This window comes from Sus scrofa, chromosome 17, assembly GCF_054392235.1.
Source record: "Sus scrofa isolate SSC_HxYL_T2T_F1_AM1 chromosome 17, Sscrofa_HxYL_maternal_Yorkshire_Landrace_v2.0, whole genome shotgun sequence".
Lineage (NCBI taxonomy): Eukaryota > Metazoa > Chordata > Mammalia > Artiodactyla > Suidae > Sus > Sus scrofa.
In genome coordinates, this window is record NC_139399.1 from 29392541 (window position 1) to 29416571 (window position 24031).

General features: G+C 40.0%; 1 protein-coding gene across 15 annotated transcripts in view; it reads right to left on the reverse strand.

Annotated features, from left to right (window-relative positions):
- The window catches only part of TASP1 (taspase 1), a 392837-nt gene that overhangs the window by 112507 nt on the left and 256299 nt on the right, over positions 1-24031 (reverse strand). The window contains exons 14-15 of one of the 15 annotated variants that reach the window (XR_014831933.1): positions 4177-8987; positions 2508-2714 (exon numbers count right to left, since the gene is read on the reverse strand). The exons of the other annotated variants lie outside the window; for them this stretch is intronic. The gene's annotated coding sequence lies outside the window, so the exon portion shown is untranslated. Of the gene's footprint in view, positions 1-2507; positions 2715-4176; positions 8988-24031 lie in introns of those variants that run through there. 15 annotated transcript variants of the gene reach the window in all.

The following is a 24031-nucleotide window of genomic DNA, read 5'->3' on the forward strand; positions in this document are numbered from 1 at the left end:
TTATTTTTGGCTCTGAGGATCAGTGTTTCTTCCTGTTTTATTGCCAGATTAATGACATAATGCATGTAAGCAAAGGCAACCCATGAGGACTATTTTCTCACCTTCCTTCTTACTTCCTAGGACAATTCTGGCCCCACAGCAGATCAAGCGCCACCTCCTGCATGTTGGTATTTTTGACAGTCCTCAATTAGAGGGGTGCAGTTAACTTCAGCCTGTCATTTGTGTGGGCTAAGCTGTTTGTAACATCCTTAAGGGGTCAGCCAGTGGTGGGAGGACCGTTTTCCTATAAACAAATGAAGGAACCTCTATGTCTGGAAGACACCAGCTGTGGTTTGGTTCCAGGGGCCTTTTAAGGAGGCAGAACTGTCAGCCTGCTTCTTCCTTGGCTGCAAAAGCCATCTCACTACCAGGACTGATGCTTCTCCCTTCCTTCATCAGAAGCCCCTGACCGTAGAGGCCTCTGGACCACAGAGATGTCTGGTTCCAGCTCCATTTCATCATACTGGTACTAAAGCTGTAACATTTACCACCAAGTAACTCTGTGGAAGAACTTATTCCAGGAGGTTGCTGGGTATGAAGTCATAAATCCTTGAGAAGACCAAGGAAAGTTGGTTTTGATTTTAGAATAGTTAACGTTTCACAAAGACCATGTCACTGAAACCACTTTTGCCATAAGACTATTTCATTGGGAAAGTATTGATTCAAAAGGCCCTATGGTTAGAGGCATGGGAGGGAAAACATGCAGATTAAAAAAAAAGAAGAAGAAGAAGAAAACATGCAAGTAATCCAGAAGGAGTTTAAGACAAAAATGACAAAGAAGAGGACCAGAAAAATCCAGCTTTGTTTTACATGACTTGAAATTTTTGTCTGATTTTTCAATAGATTGTTACCAAACCCCTGATAGTGGAAGGAAGTTTCTGCTCATTTACATAGAAAATGATAGTCTATGTAGAAATTTGCAAAGAATATACTCATTTATTAGGAGTAATAAATTAGTTTATCAAGGTCACAGGATACAAAATTAACATTTGAAAAAATCAATCATATTTCTATATACTATTAGCAATAAATTTTTTAAAAAATATAGGAGTTCCCATTATGGCTTAGCAGTAATGAACCTGACTGCTGTCCATAAGGATGCAGGTTCAATCCCTGGCCCCTGCTCAGTGGGTTAAGGATCTGCCATTGCCATGAGCTGTGATGTAGGTGGCAGTCATGGCTCAGATCTGGTGTTGTGGCTGTGGCACAGGCCAGCAGCTGGAGCTATGATTCAACCCCTAGTTTGGGAACTTCCATATGCCATATATGCAGCATATATACACACACACACACACACACATATATAGTCACATATATATAGTTTAAATAGCTCCAAAAATGGCATAATTATGTAGATATCTAAGAAAAGAGCATAATCCATATGATAAAAATTATCAGTGAAGATCATCAAGGAAGATCTAAGTAGATGGAGAGACATACCACATCCATGAGTTGAAAGACTCAACATAGTTAAAATGTTAACTTTTCTCAAAATTATCTAAGGATTTGACTAAATTCCAATCTCAATCCCATTATGATTGTCTTTTGTACATATACACTAGCTCTAAAATGTACGTGGAAAAGCAATTAGAACAGTAAAAGCAACTTTGGAAAAGAATAATAAAATTGGAGAAATTACACTATACAATTTTAAGATATTAAGAACAGTGATCAGAACATTCAATTTCTTTTTTTTTTTCTTTTTTCTTTTTTTTTTGTATTTTTAGGGCCACACCCATGGCATATAGGGGTTCCCAGGCTAGGGGTCTAATTAGAGCTACAGCTGCCGGCCCACGCTAGAGTCACAACAACACCAGATCCGAGCTTTGTTTGTGACCTACACCACAGCTCACGGCAACACTGGATCCTTTAACCCACTGAGCGAGGCCAGGGATCGAACCTGAAACCTCATGGTTCCTAGTCAGATTCGTTTCTGCTGCGCCACGACAGGAACTCCAGGACCTTCAAAATTTTAAACTTTTGCTATGTAAAAGACACTACTAAGAGAGTGGAAAGCAAGTTAAAGACTGGGAGAAATATTTGCAAATCACACATTTGACAGAAAACATATAAACAGAATATATAAACAATTCTCAAAACTCGATAGTAATAAATGAGACAACCTAATTTTTAAATGGGCAAAAAATTTGAACCTCTCCAAAGAAAATATAAAGATGGTAAATAAGCACATGAAAAGAAGCAAAACATAATTAGCCGTTAAGGAAGTGCAAATTAAGACCGCAATAAGTGGTACATTAGAATGGAAAAAACAAAAAAGACAATACCAAGTGTTGACAATCATGCAGAGCTACTGGATACAGTGCTGTTTGCAATGCGAAATAGTATAGCCACTGAGAAATTGTTCAGAGGTTTTCATAAAATCAAGCATACATTTAACATGTGACACAGCAAACCTACTCCTGGACATTTATCTTAGAGAAATAAAAACATATTCACACAGAAACCTGGTCACAGACATTTTAGCAGATTTATTCATAAACTCCAAAAACTGGAAATAACTAAGATGTCTTTCAGTGGACATTTACAAACAATCAACAAACTATGGTACAATCGTTAACATGCTATTCAGCATTGAGGAGGGTACATGCAACAAATTGGATGACTTTTTTTTTTCCCCCTCAGGGCCACACCTGCGGCATATGGAGGTTCCCAGGCTAGGGGTCCAATCCGAGCTGTAGCCGCTGGCGTACGCCACAGCCACAGCAATGCGGGATCTGAGCTGCATCTGCAACCTACACCACAGCTCATGGCCATGCCAGATCCTTAACCCACTGAGAGAGACCAGGAATCGAACCCAAAACCTCTTCGTTCCTAGTTGGATTCATTTCCACTGCGCCATGATGGGAACTCCAAACTGGATCACTCATAAAGACACTAAGCCATGCAAAAGAAGACAGTCTCAAAAGGTTACATATTATATGATGCCATCTAGGCTACATTCTTGAAAAAGTAAAACAATTGAAACAGACAATAGGTTAGTGGTTGTTTGGAGTGGTGAGAGGGTTTGCCTCTAAAGAAATAGCATGTGGGAATTTGGGGCGTATGGAAATGTTCTGTATCATGATCATGATAATAGTTACTTTTATCCGTACTTTTATTAAAACTCAGAACTGTACACACAAGTACCAATTTTATAGTATGTTAATTTAAAAACTCTTTTTAAAGGATTCTTAAAATTTAAAAGTAGGCGGAGTTCCCATCGTGGCACAGCGGAAATGAATCCGACTAGGAACCATGAGGTTGCAGGTTTGATCCCTGGCCTTGCTCAGTGGGTTAAGGATCCAGCGTTGCCGTGAGCTGTGGTGTAGGTCAAAGACGAGGCTCAGATCTGACATGGCTGTGGCTGTGGCATAGGCCATCAGCAACAGCTCTGATTAGACCCTTAGACTGGGAACCTCCATATGCCACGGGTGAGGCCCTAGAAAGAAAAAAAAAAGACAAAAAAAAAAATTAAAGTAGGCTTTATACAGATATTGAGTCATTATGTGGTACACCTGAAATTAATGCTTTGTGTCCACTATGTCTCAATACAAAATGATTTGGCTTTATGTAATCATAGAATAGTACTAAGAGAATATTTGGAAATGAAAATGTTTTATATTTGTGGTATTCAACACTGTAGCCACAAGTCACAGGTGACTAGAAAGCATGTAAAATGTGGCTAGTGTGTGACAGTAAACTTTCAAAAAATTAACTTTAAATAGGCAAATACGGCTAGCAGCTACTATGTTGAGCAGTATGGTTACAAAACACTGGAATTGCTATGTTGTGTTCCAGATCTTATCTAACTTGCCTAGATGTAGAAAACAGGAATATCTAGAATGACGAAAAAAAAAAATTCATAACATATATCTCACTGAGAATGCATTGTAAGAAAGAACCCATACATTTAAAATACGGAGTTTCTGTCATGGCTGAGTGGTTAACAAATCCAACTAGTTTCCATGAGGACAGAGGTTTGATCCCTGGCATTGCTCAGTGGGTTAAAGGATTCAACATTGCCGTGAGCTGTGGTGTGGGTTGCAGACCTGGCTTGGATCCCGTGTTGCTGTGGCTGCAGCATAGGCCAGCGGCTGTAGCTCTGATTCAACCCCTAGCCTGGGAACTCCCATAGGCTGTGGATGTGGCCCTAAAAAGACAAAAAATACAAAATAAAATAAAACAAAATAAGATGGCTAAAAAATTTTTAATAGGTAAATGAAACCTTTTAGAAAGTAGAACAGATAGAAAAATATTTTCCTTAAATAGTGATAAGATAAAAGTCCTGGGGAATTAATCTAGGAGACCCACGGTCCAAATAATGGTTATTCCAGAGATTTAGAGAAAAGAGAAGGAAGAAAATTATTAAATAAATAATAAAAGAAAACTTCCATAATTAAAGAAAATGCCTTGAAATTGAAAGAGGCCACTGAGTGACCAGTATTCTGAGGTTCACTAAAATAAAGAGAAGATCCTAAAATATATCCCAGAGTGGAAGGAAGAACATCAGTTTCAGAGGTTTGGAAATGAAATTTGCTTTGGACCAATTGTTGCAATATGTATGCTAGAAGCAGGGAAGGACTTAAGGCTCAACCAGGAATCTATGTACAGCCAAATTATAAATATTTGTAAGAGGGAGAATAAAGACATTTCAGACACATCCCTGAACTAAAAAATAATTGCCTCCATGTGCCCTTTCTTAGGAAACCACTAGAGAAGATGATCCTAGAAAAGGAGAGAGTTACCTAAGAAAGTAGAAGAAACAGGACTCCAGAAAAAAGGAGGTCACAAGGTGATGGCAGAGAAAAATTCGGGGATGACAACTGTGCAGCAGCCCCAAAGACTGTATCAAAACAGGAGAACAAAAGGGGCCTGGCAGGGAGTCTCCAGAGGAGGGGGGGAAAGGAAACTAGATAAATTATCAGGTACGTTTGAGCTTTGGGGGAAAAAAACTACCAATAGACATTAACACATCTGATGGAGAAAATTGAACCATATGTAATGGGGTAAACCATATTTGCCAATCATGGGAGTATAAACAGTGACAATTGGTTTAGCTAAAAATTGTGGTGTAGTTATGAGAACAGGGAGAAAGGAAAGGGAGTGTCTAAAGCCCTTGTGTCTTTACTCAACATAGCAGGAGCCAAATACGGAGCCTAATATGAAAAAATCCTGAAAGAGTATGAGCAAATGGAGATAAATTCCAGAAGAAACAGTTGAAAGAGATGAAGGTCTTGGGCAGTAGGACTTGAGGGTAGAAAGGATAAGGCTCCTACTTGGGAGCAGATTATTTAATTTTAAAATTGTGTCCATATATTTTATGGAAGAAAAATCTTTTAAAAGAGGAGAGAGGAATTATGGTTGCTGGGCTATAGATCAGAGAGCAAAGATGCAGTCACTGAAGGGAACCATAAATTGTAGCACCATCAACTTCCCAAAGGTCCCCTTCTGCACACACGGCCCCCAGATGATGGGACCTATATTGCGAAAGAGAAGAGAAGGAAAGCCATGCCCAAGCTCCACCCTCCCTTTTGGAAAATACTTGGCTCAGCTCACAATACTGGGTCTCTGTTTCATGATGTTTGCTAGACTGTACCCTTTTGGAGGTGAGATGTTTACCTTCCAGGGCCAGAACATTTCCTCCATCCTTACCTGCCATACATGTGGCTGAGGAATTGCAAGAGCCCCAGCTTGCTTCCACCAACACTGGTTTGTCAAAACTTGTCTGCAAATTATTGTCGTGTGATGGTGATAGTGCCTTTGGAATGCTTATGGACTTGCTTTGTCTTCCACTTCCCACCAGGTGAATGGCTCATGATGTAATAAAGGGCCCGATTGATCAGCAGGGAAATGACAACTTAGCTACACTTGACTGCTTCAGTGTAACACTTTCTGCTCTCCTTCCTCCTAACCTTCCAGTCCTATTTATCTTGGTCAGGGAAACCCCCCATCCTCAAAGAGTCCTATGGAGACCTCACTGTTCCTCACATTGGCAGCAAAGTCACCATATTGATACCATGTGCAAACTTGCTTAAAACTCCACCACTAGTGCTCCCTAAATGATGAGACCTCCTTACATTCATCTGCTGTTATACTAATATGCTGTTGGCACTTCCTCTCACTCTTCATTCCCACTGGGTTTTTGACAGGAAGCTAATGTTTTGTCTTATAAGCAACCATAAATCAAAAATAACAAAAACAAAACAAAACAAAACAAAACAAAAAAAAAACAAAAAAACTAAAGGAGTTCCTGTCGTGGCGCAGTGGTTAACAAATCCGACTAGGAACCATGAGGTTGCAGGTTCGGTCCCTGCCCTTGCTCAGTGGGTTAACGATCCGGCGTTGCCGTGAGCTGTGGTGTAGGTTGCAGACGCGGCTCGGATCCCACGTTGCTGTGGCTCTGGCGTGGGCCAGTGGCTACAGCTCCGATTCGACCCCTAGCCTGGGAACCTCCATATGCCTCGGGAGCAGCCCAAAGAAATAGCAAAAAGACAAAAAACAAACAAACAAAAACAAAAATAACAAAGTCAGAGCAAAGATAAAAAGAGAGAAACATCACCAATCCATATCTTAAATTCAGGACTTGCTGTTGGGATGTTCGTATTTTATTTTACTTTATTTTTCTTTTTACAGCCTTACCTGTAGCACATGGAAGTTACCGGGCCAGGAGTCAAATTTGAGCTGCAGCCAGGGCCTGCACCACAGCCCTGGATCTGAGCTGCATCTACAACCTACGCTGAAGCTTAAGGCAACACTGGATCCTTAACCCACTGAGTGAGGCCAAAGATCAAGCCCTCATCCTCAGGGAGACAACATCAGGTCCTTAACCTGCTGAGCCACAATGGAAACTCCAGGATGTTAGTATTTTAAATAATAAGGTTTTATGGCATAAATTCAAGAGGAAGGAAAGCAGGATCCAGGGAGGGAAATGCCTACAGATTTCCCCAGATTTGACGATCAATCATACAAGCAACTGTTGTAAAGCGCTGTCTCTTCATTCAGTACATAAAGGTCAGACAAACCACATGCCTTTGTGTACTCAGTCGTAGGACACTGGGTTTGGGGATTGAGGAGCTGCCAGCAACCTTATAACTTAAGTATCAGGACTAAGCCTGCATGAACATGACTTTACTATTCATTCCAACATATTCTTTCCCAGTAGATATCTTCAGTGTTTACGGCAAGAGCTTCCTGAAAATCTATTTTGAAACAGTGGACTACTCAACCAGCCCCTTTCTCAGGTAAACACGGTGCTTTCTGGGGCAGACTTACAAAGCATGACTTGCTCTAGAACCCTTACCTTTCTGCATCTATGAGCCTGAAACTATTAAATCATGAACTTTGTCCATTGGAATCCCCACACTGAAAAGCCTACCTTAAACCACTCAAAACTGTATCTAGACCCCTACACAGATCTGCCCTAACCATTCCCTTTCACACTAATACTAAGATGTGGTCAAGGTGGTCTCCTTCCATATTGCAGCAACTAATAAACTGCTTTGCTTGAACAACAGACTCTGGCTGTGGTCGTTTGGGGGAGCTGTCAATCAACAAACACATGCAGGAGTTCCCGCGGTGGCACAGCGGAAACGAATCCAACTAGGAACCATAAAGTTGTGGCTTCAATCCCTGGCCTTGCTCAGTGGGTTAAGGATCCGGCATTGCCGTGAGCTCTGGTGTAGGTTGCAGATGCGGCTCAGATCTGGCGTTGCTGTGGCTCTGGCATAGGCTGGCAACTACAGCTCCGATTAGACCTCTAGCCTGGGAACCTCCATATGCCAAGGGTGCAGCCCTAAAAAAAGGACAAAAGACAACCCCCCCCCCAAAAAAATACACATGCAGATTTCCAATCATATTTACAGAGTCACAATTGTTGGCCTGGTGGTTTTGTTCTGTTAGCCCCTTTTCCACTTCTTTCATGCACTTAGCTTTTTTGGAGTTCTCCGGTGAGCCAAGAGATATAAAGAGGTTTGGTTCTCATTCCATAAAGTAAGGAAGAGAGACGGCTGAGTGCTGTAAATTAGGAAGGGTGTGTGGTGCCAAGGAAGCATGTAATAGGCCTACTGTGAGAAAGCTGCAAAGGATTAGGCCCATGGGGCTGAGATGGGAATAATCACCAGGTAAGAGACTGAAAATGGAGAAGGAAAACCTTGCAATCTAAAGGATAAATGCACCTCTCTTAGGTTAGGAATTAATTAGCATTCTCTTCAATTCCCTTATCTTTGCAATCAGATAACTATTTTGTTTCTTCTGGCGACTTCTCTTTCACAGAAGTGAAAAAGAAAGCAAATATGTTTCAAATAAGAAGAGAACCAAAGAGAAAAGACAAGGTATCTGTTGTCTGGTATTCTTTGGGTGTAATTAAAAATACATATTCCAATCCTGGGCTAAAGTTTCCATACTGCATTGGTACAATAATACTTGCAATTTCTCTACTTCCTTGCCATTCCTGAAAGACCAGTGAGATAGGCTTTAATATCTGCATTTTAAAGATGAGGTGTCATATGCACATAGTAGGTTGTTTTGGTTATCCACTGCCACATATTTAACCACAGGAAACTTAGTTGTTTAACCATTATATGACTGTCCACCATTCTGTGAGTTCACATTTTAGTTCTTCTCTTTCACAAGATTAACGCCTGAGACAGTGAAATAACTGGAAGGTCCCAAATGGCCTTGTTGCCATAGCTAACAGCTGATGCAGTTTGCTGGCTAGCAACCTAACTGAAGCCATCTTCACGTGGGCTTCTCCATGTGGCTCCTGTGCTTCCTCACAGTAGGAGAGCTGGGTTCCAAAAGGAATGTTCCAAGAGGAAGAAAACAGAAGCTTCCAATCTTCTTAAGGCCTGGGCTCAGAAGTCCCATAATTTCACTTTTGCTGCATCCTACTGGCCAAAGCAGTGACTGGGCTCTCCTCAAGATTGAAAGGGAGGAGAAAGAAAGTGAACCTGTGCACAAAGAGAGGGAAGGAATTGATGGCAGCTGGCTGAGAGACTATCCCTTCCATAGGCACTCAACAAATATTTGTGGAATTAATCAACAAAGAGCATACCCAAGGGTCCACAGCTGGTCAGAAGCAGAATGAAAACAGAGTAAGAATGTGGGTTTCTTGGCCTTTATCTTTATGATATTGAGGACACAGAGGCTCAAGTCAGGTTCAAATTCAAGCTCTGCCACTCACTCTTTCATCTTGAGAAAGTCATAGTATCCTTCTATACCTCAGTTTCCCCATTGGAAAAATAGGAAGAATGATAGGTCCTATCACAAAGGGTTGTTTGTTGTCTTTCTTTTTTAGGGCCACACCTGAGGCATATGGAAGTTCCCAGGTTAGCGGTTGAATTAGAGCTGTAGCTGCAGTCCTACACCACAGTCATGGAAACATGGGGATTTGAGCTGTGTCTGTAACCTACATCACAGCTCACAGCAACACTGGATCCTTAACCCACTGAGTGAGGCCAGGGATCAAACCCGTATCCTCATGGATACTAGTCAGGTTTGTTACTGCCAAGCCACGACGGGAACTCCTCAAAGGGTTATTATGAGGATTAAATATTTAATATGTATAAAGTGCTTTTATTCTAAGAGTTTAAGTATACTTTTGTAGGGAGTTCCTGCTGTGGCACAGTGGGTTAAGGATCTGGAATTGTAGCAGCTCTGGTGTAGGTTGCAGCTGCAACCTCGGATTTGATCCCTAGCCCGGGAACTTCCATATGCTATGGGTGTTGCCAAAAAAAAGAAAGAAACACAAGGTGACCTAGAGTAGTTGGCTGTTCATCATATGTCCAATTATGACATCTCCCAAGACCAAATTAGAATGCATCTTCAAAGTCAGCCTACTCCTCATACTGGAGTTCAGGATATATTTTGTGGAGACAAGGAAAAAAGAAGACACTTAGACAACTTCCGGATTTTTAACATGAGCAATTGAGTAAATGAAAACAATGTCATTTGAAATGGTGGATTCTAGGGGAGGAGTAGGCTGAGGTCAGGAGAGGGAGATATCAAAACTAAGGGTCCTGTTTAGGAGACAGTATGAAAACCCTTTTTAGATATCACAGTGGAGATGTCACGTCTGGAGTTCAGGTGCAGTTCAGGCTGGAGATTTGGAAAACATGATGCCTAAAGCTGTCAGACTCAATAAGATCATCTATGGAGACAAGGGGGCTGAGAACCAAGCCCTGAGACCATCAGTGTTCAGAGGGCAAGAAACAAAGACAAACCATGAAAGATACAGAGAAAGAGAAACCAGGGAGGTAGGAGGAAAACCAGAAGTATGAGGTATGTCTAATTTCAAGTGAAGAAAGTCTTTAATTCTAAGCCTTCTATGACTCCAGCTTATCTTTAAACAATCCTGTAGGCAATGGCTTCACTATTTCAGCTCAACAATCTACCTCTCCCAAAACTACTAAAAAGATATTTACAACGATCAAGTCTTTGGACCACAGCCCAACATCCTCCCAGCCACCTATGTGGTTGATTTTTCCTCTTCCTGCCCAGGGGAAGGTCAGCCAAAACAAAGTCCTCCTGCACAAGAGATTTATTCTCTGGCCTTTATGATCTGAAATGAGTCTTCTCTCATTTAACCCAGCACTGACTTCCCTGTGCTAAAAACCGTGTGTGTTTAATAGACATGTTCTCCCAACAAGAGATGGCTCCAAAGAGCATTCTTCTTCTCGGTGTGGACCAAAACGCATTTCTTCTTTCCCTGAATACTCTGAACTGCTCTTAGAACCAGGAGGGTAGCGCCTTCCTTGGCTCCACATATACATATAAAAGTCTAACTCAGGTCAGGGATTAAAAACATTGAACAGCTCAAGAACTGGTTTTAGGAGCGGAAGTACCAAAGTTACCACCACCTAGCTCTGGCTAAGCCCTGGGCGTTGCAGCTAATCAGCTAGTAACATTGAAAGACTCCTTTTATGGAGGGCTTCCCCACCATCAGTGAACTCATTTTATATAAATATTTAGCCAGGCAATAAACTGGACAGCCTATATTACTCAACATCAGCCTCAAAAGACCCTCCCGGTATATATACACTGCATCTTGGTGGAGCAATACATTTTACAGACATGACATGGTCAGCAATAAATATACCAGGGTAGGTCAAACCCTATTTGATTCTCTGCTTTTAACTGTCTTGGGCTTTGTGTGTTTCTTTAATCAGTTGGATGATTTAGATAAACAACGTGTATTAGTCTTTGTAAGTATAACATGCCTTGAACTTTCTCCAGATATTCATTCCCATTCATCATCATAATAGTTGTTCCCCCTTGGCCATCATTAAGATTAGAAACGTCCTTGAACCATTTAATGATATTCCACAAGACTGGACAGACTTTTCATGCCTTGATGAATTGCGATCACTCAGCTTAGACCAATGAAATTGGATATCCTTTAATGTGTCCAAAGACCGAAGGGGTTTAGGAAAAGCAGTGCTTGGGAATAAAAACGGTTTCGCAGAATTTGGGTTCATTTGGGGGAAGATGCATGATTTAAGCAAAAATTGATTTATGAGTATCTAATCTAATAACTAACTGCAATGGATGTTTTTCTTTGTTCATACTCCTGAATATGGTTTTACCTATATATGTCCATTTATTAGAAAACTCTTTAGAATGCTTAAAGGAGGTATAAAATTATTTTTTAAGCCCAAGTTAGAGTGTTAAAGAGTGAGGTTCCTCCAGGCAAAGTGACTTTAAGATGTTCACACTGATGAAGGGGAAAATATAAAAACAAGGCTGGGAATAACTCCATTTGTAGCAACATGGATAGATCTAGAGATGATCATACTAAGAGAAGTAACCAGATAAAGACAAACATCAGGAGTTCCCATTGTGGCACAGTGGTTAACAAATCCGACTAGGAACCATGAGGTGGCGGGTTCGATCCCTGGCCTTGCTCAGTGGGTTAAGGATCCGGTGTTGCCATGAGCTGTGGTGTAGGTTGCAGATGTGGCTCGGATCCCGCGTTGCTATGGCTCTGGTGTAGGCCGGTGGCCACAGCTCTGATTCAACCCCTAGCCTGGGAACCTCCATATGCCGCAGGAGCGGCCCTAGAAAAAGGCCAAAAAAAAAAAAAAAAAAAAAGGCAAACATCATATGATATCACTTATATGTGAAATAAAAAAAGAAAAAGATACAGGAGTTCCTGTTATTGTGCAGCAGAAATGAATCCGACTAGTAAGAATGAGGTTGCGAGTTCAATCTTTGTCCTTGCTCAGTTGGTTAAGGATCCGGTGTTGCCATGAGCTATGGCGTAGGCTGGGAGCTATAGCTCCGATTCCACTACTAGTCTGGGACCCTCCATATGCCAGCGGGTGTGGCCCTAAAAATAAAAAAAAAATTAAAGAAAGATACAAATTAACTTATTAGTAAAACAGAAAGAGACTCACATACATAGAAAACAAACTTATGGTTACCAAAGAGGAAAGGGGGAAGGGATAAGTTAGGAAGCTGGGGTTAACATATACACACTACTCGATATAAAATACATAACCAACAAGCCCTACTGTATGGCACAGGAAACTATAGTTGATGTTTTATAATAACCTATAAGGGAAAAGAATATGAAAATATACATATATAAATACATACATATGTATAAATAAATCACTGTGCTGTTTACCTGAAACTACCTCAATATTGCAAATCAACTATACTTCAATAAAAATTTAAAAAAAAACAACTTATACAACTCAACAGCAAAAAAAACCCAACAAGCCAATTTAAAAAGGGGCAAAAGACCTGAATAGACATTTCTCCAAAGAAGATATATAGATGGCCAATAAGCACATGAAAAATTGCTCAACATCACTGATTATTAGAGAAATGCAAATCAAAACTACTGTGAGGTACCACCTCACACCTGTCAGAATGGCCATCATTAACAAGTCAACAAATAGCAAATGCTATAGAGGGTATGGAGAAAAGGGTACTTTCCTTCACTGCTGTGGGAATGTAAATCGGTACAACCACTATGGAAAATAGTATGTAAGTAGCTCAGAAAACTAAATATAGAACTATGATATGACCCAGCAATCCCACTATTGGGCATATATCGAGAAAAAAACTTCCACTGAAAAAGGTACACGCACTCCTATGTTCATTGCAGCACTATTCACAATAGCCAAGACATGGAAACAACCTAAATGTCCATCGACAGATGAATAAACTAAGAAGCTGTGGTATATTGGAGTTCCCATTGTGGCTCAGTGGTTAGCAAACCCAACTAGCATCCATGAGGATGTGGGTTCAACCCCTGGCCTTGCTCAGTGGGTTAAGGATCTGGTGTTGCCATGAGCTGTGGTGTAGGTCACAGACACAGCTTGGATCCTGAGTTGCTGTGACTCTGGCGCAGGCCTGTGGCTGTGGTTCCAACTGGACCCCTAGCCTAAATGCCTCAGGCGAGGCCCTGAAAGACAAAAAGATAAAAAGACAAAAAAGGAGTTCCTGTCGCGGCTCAGTGGTTAACGAATCCGACTAGGAACCATGAGGTTGCAGGTTCGATTCCAGGCCTTGCTCAGTGGGTTGAGGATCCGTCGTTGCTGTGATCTGTGGTGTAGGTTGCAGACTCGGCTTGGATCCCGAGTTGCTGTGGCTCTGGCATAGGCCGGTGGCTACAGCTCTGATTGGACCCCTAGCCTGGGAATCTCCATATGCCGCAAGAGCGGCCCAAGAAATGGCAAAAAGACAAAAAAAAAAAAAAAGTGGTATATATACACAATGGAATATTACTCATCATAAAAAAATAATGCCATTTGCAGCAACGTAGATGGAACTAGAGGCTCTCATACTAAGTGAAGTAAGTCAGAAAGAGAAAGACAAATACCATATGATATCACTTACACCTGGAATCTAAGATAAAGCATAAATGAACCTTTCCACGGAAAAGAAGGCATGGACCTGGAGAACAGACTTGTGGTTGCCAAGGGGGAGCAGGAGGGAGTGGGATGGACTGGGAGTCTGGGGTTAATAAATACGAACTACTGCATTTGGAGTGGATAAGCAATGAGATCCTGCTATACAGCACAGGGAACTCTATCTAGTCACTTGCGATGGAGCATGATGGAGGGTAATGTGAGAAAAAGAATACATATGTGTGTATGTGTGTGACCGGGACACTTTGATGTACAGTAGAAAACCGACAACACTATAACCCAATTATAATGGAAAAAATAAAAATAATTAAAAATTTTGTTAAAATTAAAAAATTTTTTAAAAAACAAGCCTGTCCTAGAATATATTTTAACTGTCTTAGGGGGCTGAGAGACTTTTGTCTCTATTTTATGGGGCCAGGCTGCTGTGGACAGCCACTGTGAGAATGACGTGATCCTAAATGCCTGTGTGGTATCAACAGGCAGATATGGCAATTCGAGCCACAAATATCTTTGGTATTTTCATAACAGATCAATTCCACCAGCCCTGAAAACACTGACGTTGCTATAGTTTAGAACTGGATGACGATATTGGCATATTTAAAACGTCTTTAAGTTCCTCCACAAACCACCATCAAAAGCATTAGGAACAGGACCCCGAGACTGGTATTTGAGTCCCAGCTCTCTTACTGGCAATTTGACCTAATTACTGAAAGGAGCATCAGTTTTATTCCTTTATTCATCAATTATTTATCGAGCATCTATAATGTGCCAGGTGCTATCCTTGGGATACATAAAAGAACAAAACAGAATATAGGGTTCACATTCCTTCACAGTTCTGAAGTAATATAACTTCCTGCCGTCCAGAATTGTCATATGGGTCAAATGAGGTATCATAAGTAAAGGCACTTTATAAAGTGCTTTTCTCCCAGATGCAAACCCTAAGAATTTGAGTGCAAGGACTTTACTGGGGGGTTAGAGGAAACACTGACCATGGGGATATGAGATGGGGAGGGGAAGGTAGGCAATAAGGATGCAATAGCAAGGAAACTGGAAATACCAAACAGACATTCTGGGAAAGGATGCAAGCATAAGCCTCGATGATATTCTGACCCAGAGTGAGGATAAAATGCCCAGCTCCTGAGTACCAGGAGTTGAGAGCTGCTCCAGGAAACATTAATTCCCTTGCACTTCTGGCCTGCCACATGGAGTTTTGGAGAGAACCCTTGGGCACAGAGATGCAGATACTGGTAACTGGAAATCAGCTGGATCACACTGAAAATGGTAGTGTCCAAGGACATGGAGGAGGATTGTCAGTAAATCATACAGATGTGCAAAGAAAGGACTGTACTGATGGCTTGCTGTTGTCATCATCCCTCCCCTGGCCAGGTGCCTACCTATCCACACCCCCAACCCATGTGCTCCAATATTTAATAGCCACCTGCAGCCTATCTTGCAATACATTTGTAACTCTTACTAGTATTCAGCTAGATCTGGAAATAGTCAAGCCCTAAGTTTCACAAACTAGAGTTTGTAGGCTCTGGTGAGTTTACAGATACAACCTTCAGAACCCATAAATTCAATGAATTTTGCAATTGAATTTTGTTTTTCATTTTGATGACAAAATAAAATAAAGTAATACAAACATATTCGGGGTCACCTTGTAACTAATTCATGAAAGAAACTGTACTTGCCTTGACTTGTATTTATTTGCATTTGAGGTTTTAGTAATGTTAATGTCAAACAAAGGTTTTGGGTAGCGGGACATGAGAAAGTGGGAGAACTGAAGCATGATCAGTGATGCCTGTAAACAGTAGTTTGGGGAGTTCCCCTTGTGGCTCAAAGGGTTAAGAAACTTACATAGTGCCCATGAGGATGGAGGTTCAATTCACGGCCTTGCTCAGTGGGTTAAGGATCCATCATTGTTACAAGCTGTGGCATAGGTCAGAGACGCAGCTCAGATCTGGTGTTGCTGTGGGTGTGGTGTAGGCCTGCAGCTGTAGCTCTGATTCCACTCCTAGCCCAGGAACTTCCATATACTGCAGGTGTGGCCGTAAAAAGAAAAAAAAAATAGTCTGAGTGATATTATCTTTATTGTTTAGGGTTGAACATAGATGGTACCAAGATCATTCTGAGTATTCACACAGAACCTTGGTCAGCAGTAAATGTAAGTGGTCAACTCACAACTAGGATTTTTTCATGAAATAGCTTCATCTTAATCTCCCAGGGTATTTTTCTGTTTCTTCTTCTTTTTCTTTCTTTCTTTTTCTTTATTTTTTTCTTTTTTTGGCCACTCCCACAGCATATGGAGTTCCTTGGCCAAGGATCAGATTCTCTAAGCAAGCTAAGCTGCAGCTGCAGCTGCAGCAATATTGGATCCTTTAACTCACTGTGCGGGACCGGGGATCGAACCTGCAGAGACACCACTGATCATTTGCACCACAGTGGGAACTCTTCCCAGGGCGACTTTTAAGTGGATTGGCTGGAAAAATAATGGGTAGGTAGTTAAAGACAAGTTTATTATGCAAAAGGAAGTATAATGCCAATCCTGTCAGTAACTCAAATGATAGTTCTCAAGTTCAAAATCAAGAGAATCAAGTCAACTAGTGAAATATTCAGTTCTCAAATACATGCTTCTATATTAAAAATCAGCACTTCTGCTTCTAAAAAGATGGAATAAAAGTACTTTCCCCTATTCCTTTGACTAAGAACCGCTTTAAAAAACCTGGGACGTTATCTATTTTAAAAAAACGCATAATAAAAGGTGGAAAGGTGGACAGAAGTCAGACCACTGGGGACCTTGGTTCCTGAACAATATGGCATATGTTCCCCAAGTTTTCTCTTTGCCTCTTGTGTCCAGACTGGGTACTGGAGATGCCAGCAACCTGAAAACAACAATGGGCAGAGCCAAAATGAGCCCTGAGAAAAAGTCTGCTCTCTCAATTCCAGCGGACCAGAGAAGGAGAAGTCTAGAAAATAAGAAACTTTTAGATAACAACTGCTCTTCTCCAGCCAAATACCGTAGGTTAAACATCTGTGTCCCCAAGCCCAATCTTTCCAGTGAGGGGCAAGGGGAGAACCTAGACTCTCACCCTCATCAGGCTGTGACAGGTGTCCCAACACCCCCTCTGCCGAGTGGTATCAGGGAAGGCCAAATGGGCACTAGAGACTTTTGTCTCCTCCAAGGAGTAAAGACAAATCTCCTTCCCCTCCCAGCTGGCAGAGTGTCTGCAAAAATCTGGTGGGAGCCTGAACTACCACCCCCACCAAGCAGTAAGAAGGAGCTATACACATAAGAAATAGTTTCCATTTGGTTTTATGTTTATACAAGTGGTATTATTCTAAAATAATTTATCCGAACACTAAGCACCTGAGTTTTTTTTTTTTTTTTCTTTACAAGAGATCTTCATTCAAACAAGTAAATGTTCATTTAAAATGCATTATGGGAGTTCCCATCATGGCTCAGTGGTTAATAACCCTGACTAGGATCCATGAGGACTCAGATTTGATCCCTGGCCTTGCTCAGTGGGTTAAGGATCCAGCATTGCCGTGAGCTGTGGTGTAGGTCACAAACGCAGCTGGGATCCTACGTTTCTGTGGCTGTGGTGTAGACTAGCAGCTGTAGCTCTAATTCGACCACTAGCCTGGGAACCTCCATATACCACTGCAGCCCTAAAAAGACAAAGGACTAAATAAATAAATAAATAAATAAATAAATAAATAAAAGGCATTTTGGGTTGAATTGTTCCCCACAACATTCATATGTTGAAGCCCTCACCCCTCATAACTTGGAATATGACTGTATTTGGAACGATGGCCTTTAAAGAGCTGATTAAGGCAAAATGAGGTCATGTGGAAGGGCTCTAATCCAGCATGACTGATGTCTTTATATGAAGAGGCACTTAGGACACAGATATTCAGAGGAAGACAGAGAAGACAACTATCTACAAGCCAAATCGAGAGGCCTCAGAAAATATCAACTTTGCTAACACCTTGATCTGGGAATTCTAGCTTCTAGAACTGTGAGAAAATAAATTTTTGCCACTTAAGACAGTCTGTGGTACTTCGTTACAGCAATCATAGCAGACTAATGCATAATCCAATTGGAAATTTGAACTTTTAATGGACTTTTAATGATAGGAAAGAATTATTGTTAAATGGTTTGGATGTGATAATGTGGCTAGGTTATTGCAGTTACATTTAAAAAAAAAAAAGACACCTTAACTGTTAACAATACATGTGGAAAATAGTTGGAGAAATTGGGAATGATCAACCAGGAAAAGTTAAGAATTTGAGAGGACTTGATATTTTCTTCCAATATTTATCCTTAAATTATTTTCCATTTTTATTTTTATTTTTTAACAGTATAATACTTTATATTATTTTATTTTTATAGCTGGTTTACAGTGTTCTGTCAATTTTCTACTGTACAGCAAGGTGACCTAGTCACACATACATGTATACATGCATTACTTTTTTCTCACACATTATCGCGCTCCATCATAAGTGACTAGATATAGTTCCCAGTGCTATACAGCAGGATCTCATTGCTTATCCATTCCAAAGGCAAGAGCTTGCATCTATTAACCCCAAATTCACAGTCCACCCGCTCTCTCCCCTTATTTTACATTTTTAATAACTTTACTGAGGGATAATTCACGTATCACACAATTAACCCATTTAAAATGCCCAGGTCAGTGGCTTTTACTGTATTGACAAAATTGTGCATTCAGTACCACAATTATAGCACTTCTTCATTAATTCAAAACCAAAAAAAAAAAATAATTCAAAACCAAAAAACAAAAAAATCCTATACCCCTTAATCATAACCCTTCAATCCCCTCCAATCCTTCCCATCCCTAGGCAACCACTAGTATACATTTTGTTTCCACAGATTTGCCTGTACTAAACATTTCAACTAAATGAAATCATGTAATATGTGTTCCTTTGTGACCGGCATTGTTCACAAAGCATAATGTTTCAAAGTTCATCCATGTTATGTTATATCAATATTTTATTACTTTTTATTGTCATCATATTCCATTATCTGGTTATACCATTGGTTTATTGATTTATCAGTTGATGGACTACTTTTTTGGCTATTATGAATGACGCTGCAATGAACATTCATGTACATGTTTTTTGTGGACGTGTTTTCATTTATCCTGGGTACCTATGTAGGAAGGGAAAACTCCTTGTTTAACTGCTTAAAAAACTGCCTGATTGTACCAAAGAGGCTGCATTTCATAGAATAAGTTGGAAAATGTCCCCTCCTCTTCTATTTTGTTGAAAAATTTTGTTAAGAATTGATATTAATTCTTCTTTAAATGTTTGGTAGAATCAACCAGTATAGCTTATATAGTAGTGCTTAAATTTGTGGGAAGTTTTTTTGATTACTACTAAGGCTCTTCATTTGTTATAGATCTATTTCCTCTTGAGTCAGTTTTGGTAGTTTGGTATCTTTCTAGGAACTCATCAGTTTCAAACAGGTTATTTGATTAATTGGCATGTAGTCATTCACACCATTCCGTTTATGTTCTTTTTATACCTGTGAGTTCAGTAGTATTTTCCTTTCCTTAATTTTTATTTTATTAATTTGGGTATTCTCTCTTTTTTCTAGTCTGTCTAGGTAACGGTTCGTCAGTTTTGTTGATCCTTTTGAAGAACAAACTTTGACTTCGCTCATCTTCTCTACTGTCTTTCTACTCTATTGAATTGATTCCCACTCTAATTGCCATTATTTCCTGCTTCTATTTGCTTTTAGGCTGCTCTTTTTCCTTTTCTGGTATCTTAAAGTGGACTGTTTGGTTATTGATTTTGTAACGCAGGCATTTACAGCTGTAAATTTCCCTCTAAGGACTGCTTTAGCTGCCTCTCTTAAGTTTTGGTATGTTATGTCTTCCTTTTAACTCATTTCAAAGTATTTTCTAGTTTCCTTGTGTTTTTATCTTTAACTCATTGGTTATTTAGTTGTGCATTGTTCAATTTTCACATATTGGTGAATTTCCTCAATTTCTTTGTTATTAATTTTTAATTTTTTTTGTGATCAGAGAATATTTTACATGCTTTTAATCCTTTTAAAATTGTTTTAGAATCCTTTTAGAATTGTTTTATGGCCAAGCATAAGGTCTATCCTGAAGAAAATTTCACATGCACTTGAAATATATTTCATTTTGCTATTGTTGGGTAGAGTGCTCTAAGAATATATTCTTAGATATATGTTGTGTGCAGTGTTATTCACGTCTTTTATTTCCTTGTTAATCTTCTGCATAATTGATCTAGTCAATATTTAAAATGAGGTATTGAAGCCTCTGGCCATAATTGCTGTATTGTCTACTTCTCCCCTCAATTGTGTCAGCTTTGCTGCATGTATTTTGGGGGGTCTGCTGTTATGTACATGTATAATTTTTATAAACTCATGATGGATTGAGTCCTTTATCATTATAAAATTCTCCTCTTTACCTCTAGTGTTATATTTTGTTTTAAAGTCTATTTTGTTTGATATTGTATAGCCAATCTAGGTGTCTAGCATTTTTACTATGTGCCTATCTGTGGATCTCTTTGTAATTACACTACTTGAAGTTCATTGAGCTTCCTGAGTGTGTAAATCCATGTTTCAGCAAATTCAAGAAGTTTTTAGCTGCTATTTCTTCAAATACTTTTTCCGCTTCTTTCTCTTTCTCCTCTCTCTCCAGTAGGCTTATGCTGGTGAACTTAAAGATGTCCTCCGTTTCCCTGAGGCTCTTTACTCCTCACTTTACTTTCTTTCTGTTCTCCATATTGTATAATCTCTAGCTATCTAATAAGTTCGCTAATTCTTTTTTCTGCTAGTTCAAATCTACTGTTGAGATCCTCTAATTCATTTTTAAATTTTGGTCATTGTACTTTTAAACTCCAGAATTTCCATTTAGGTTTTTTATTTATAATTTCTGTCTCTTTACTGATTTTCTCTATTTCATGAGATACTGTCTTCATACCTCACTTTACATTTTTAAGCATGGTTTCTTTTAGTTCTTTGAACATTTCTGTCTTGGATGATTTAAACAACATTTATTTCTAACAATTCTGAAGGCTGAGAAGTCCAAGGTGAGGGTGCCAGCATGATTGGATTCTGTTGAGAGCCCTCTTCCTGATTTGCAGATGGCTGTCTTCTTGCTGTTGCCCTCACATGGCAAAGAGCAGAGAGAAGAAACTAGTTCTCTCAGGTTTTTTATAAGAGCTTTAACCCAACTCATGATTGCTTCATTCTCATGACCATCTCCCAAAGGCTCCACCTCTTACTATGATCACATTAGAGGCTAGGGTTTCCAATTTTTAATTTGGCGCAGGGCCACAAACAACCATTCCATAACAATATTTGTGATGGCTACTTTTAAGTCATTGTTAAATTTGACACCTGGTTCCCCTCTGAGATAGTTTCTGTTGCCTTTTTCCATCCATGGATGGGTTATATATTCCTACTTTTTTGCTATCTTGTCATTCTTTGTTGAAAACCGGATATTTTAGGTGATGTATTATAACAACTCTGCTACTTATTTCTCTCTCCCCTCTCCAGGGCTTGTTTTTGTCATTGTTTGATTGCTTATATGACTTGTGAAATGGCTACACTATTTTGGTGAAGTCTATTTTCCCCATGATTGGGGGCACATCATGTTCCCTGAGGCTTTTTAAAAAATATCTGCTGGTATCCCCTTAATTTTAAACATGAATCAAAAAAAATTAAAGTAAAACATGAAAAATAGAACTAAACACTGAGACAATGGAAGAGATTTTCATCATCAACTCTGAATCCACTCTTTGCCTCTGGTAAGGATTCTGGTTTGGCCAGGGCATCCTATTTGGGCAGCTGCTCAGGAGAAATCCTAGGCAGGGGAGCTAGATGTGGCCAGATTACAAATGGTAATCCTCACTTAAAAGCCTCACACTGGCCAACCTGAAGGGATGGAAGAGCACATCCAAGAGCAAGAGGCCTTCCTGAGACTAGAGCAGAAGGCGATGAGAAGGTGGGACAAGTTTGTTCCCACCCAGTCCCTGTTATACTCCATTCCTCATCCCCTGGAGTTGTTACCCCTACCGAGATCTTTTTTTCTTTATGTATCCCTCCAGGATGTGGGGGTACATATTTTCTTGTATTATTATACAAGAAATACTTATATATAGTATTATATAAGAAAATACAATACAAATATTTCTTGTAATATATCACCGGATATTTTAGGTGATGTATTATAACAACTCTGCTTACTTATTTTTCTCTCCCCTCTCCAGGGCTTGTTTTTGTCATTGTTTGATTGCTTATATGACTTGTGAAATGGATACACTATTTACAAGAAAACACTTATATATAGTCTTTGTCCTAGTCTTTATCCCAAAGACAGGATGTTATATACTCTAGTCTTTACCTTGCTAATTTAATACATCTTGAAGATCTTTCCATGCCAGTAAAAAGAGAAACTTGTCTTTTTCGACAGCTTCATACCATGGATAAAGCATAATTCATTGAACATCTTTATGATTAGTATGGGTTATCCCTATCCATCTGTTATGACAAACATGCTACAACAAATATCCTTGCACATAGGTCATTTTGGTATATGTGCAAGTATATCAGTAAGATAAATTCCCAGAAGTGTGTTGCCGACTTAGAGGATAAATGCAGATATAATTTTGATAAATATTGACAAATTGCCCTCAGAAGTGCTATATTACATACTTCTACCAGCAGTATTTGAGGGTATTTCAGTATGGTGGATTGAAGTTTTAGACATTTGCTTAACAAACAAGCAATCCAAAAACACAGTATTCAGAGTAGGTCATATCAAGGTAGGAAGGAGGTTGGAGCAACTATGGCATCATTGTAGCTCAGCATGGCCAGAACCATAGATCCACCCATTATTATTATTATTATTATTATTATTATTATTATTATTATTATTTTATGCCTGTGGCATATGGACATTCCCAGGCTAGGGGTGAAATTGAAGCTGCAGCTGCCAGCCTATGCCACAGCCAAAGCAACACAAGATCCGAGGCACATCTTTGACCTATGCTGCAACCTTGCAGCAACACCAGATCCTTAACCCACTGAGAAAGGCCAGGGATCGAACCCACATCCTCATGGATACTACTGGAGTTCTTAGCCTGCTAAGCTACACTGGGAACTCCCAGACCCACTATTTTTAAAGGAAGCCTAAACTCTAGGGATCTCTGACTTAATCCATATCCTTAATCAGCACATGAGAAAACTGTGACCCTAAGAATTTAAGGGACTTGTTCAAGGCCACCTAGAGACTAGTGTGCCAGGGCCAGCATCTGATATTCTGCCCTCAGTTCATTGCACTTCCACTGCTTCTAGAAGGTAGAACAGTGACCCTCAAAGATACCCCTTCCCTAATCCCCATATTACACTCGTTATGTTGCTTACATGGTGAAAGGGACTTTGCAGATGTGATTGAAGTATGTGCCCTGAGATGGGGAGATTATCTTGGCTTGTTCAGATGGACCCAATCTAGTCACAAGAGCCCTTAAAAGTGTAGAACCTTTCCCTGCTGTGGCCAGAAGAGATATGTTGGAAAGATAAAGCCAAAGAGATGAGTCAGGGATGCAAAACACAAGAGGGACTCAACCCAGCTGTCACTGGCTTTGAAGCCAGAGGAAGGGAGCCAGGAGCTGAGGAATGTCTGTGAAAGCTGAAAACCACCCCCAGCCAACAGCCAGCAAGGAAATGAAGATCTCATCCTTAATAACCCCGTGAAACAGAATCCTGCCAACAGCCTGAATGAGCTGGAAATAAATTCTCCCCTAGCACCTCTCACAAGGAATGCAGCCCTGTCACCATCTTGATTTTGACCCATGGCAACCAGAGAAAAGAAATCAGCCAGGACTTCTGACTTACAGAATTGTGAGATAATCAATTTGTATTTTATGCTGCTAAGACTGGGGTAATTTTGTAAGGAAGCAATAAAACTATGTTCTCTGGAACAATTAAACTCCTCCTCCACATTGTCTGTTCCATGTGGCCAGGAGGAACCTTCATTTATTCAATATTTATTGAGGGCCTATATTATGTGCCAGGCACTGTCTCAGGTGCTGGAGGGATAGCATGAATGACACAAAAA